At 55.2% G+C, this 718-nt stretch overlaps 1 protein-coding gene across 1 annotated transcript in view; it reads left to right on the top strand.

Moving 5' to 3' along the window:
- Window positions 1-718, top strand: part of FAM171A1 (family with sequence similarity 171, member A1) — a 219,730-nt gene that overhangs the window by 13,296 nt on the left and 205,716 nt on the right. The gene's annotated exons all lie outside the window — the stretch shown is intronic.

The raw sequence follows: 718 nt of genomic DNA, 5'->3' as shown, positions 1-718 counted from the left end.
CACACACACACACACACACACACAAAAAAAAAAAAAGGACCCTGTATAGGGTTTCTAAGGAACACCTGGTGGGCTTGAACCACTGACCTTGCAGTTCTAAAGACTCTGAAGTCTGGTCCTTTAACCCACAGAGCCAGAGCAGGACTGCCTTGTTTCTGGTGGTAAAAACCACCTCTAGGCAGAAGGGGTGGAGGGCAGGATTAGTGGCTGCAGGCAGATGGCGTCCCTGTCTGACGACATCAAAAAATGCCTCTCTCTGTCTCCCTGCGCCGTGGGCACCCGGCCCAACAACGCCTCCCGTGGCAGTGAGCCACCCCTCCCCCCCACGAAGGACCGTGCCAGTTCCTGTGGCCCCACCGGCTCTCTGGCCGTGTTTGCCCTTCGAACAGGTCTGATCAAGACCTGTTCTCCAAGCTCCACAGGGGGCGGGCACAGTCCCGGAAAATGCACACAACTCCCCAGCAGCTCGACCCTTCAAAAAAGCAAGTCCACAATGTTGGAGGCTAAAGTCTTACGTTTGCCCAGAGGCTGTCTGTCTACCAGGCAGGGGCCTCCTCTGTGCGAAACCACCCACCCTTCCTTGGAGCCCACGCCCCTGTGCTGCCCAGTCAGGGAAGCGCCGGAAGTCCCTCCTCGAAAGATTTCAATTTTTATTCCATCAATTCTTGGTGCCTTGTTCTTTACCAATTCTTTCAATGCACTTTGGACTTCCTCCCTG

Source organism: Chrysochloris asiatica, unplaced genomic scaffold (assembly GCF_000296735.1).
Source record: "Chrysochloris asiatica unplaced genomic scaffold, ChrAsi1.0 scaffold00206, whole genome shotgun sequence".
Classification (NCBI taxonomy): domain Eukaryota; kingdom Metazoa; phylum Chordata; class Mammalia; order Afrosoricida; family Chrysochloridae; genus Chrysochloris; species Chrysochloris asiatica.
This window is presented reverse-complemented; position numbering and strand designations above follow the sequence as displayed.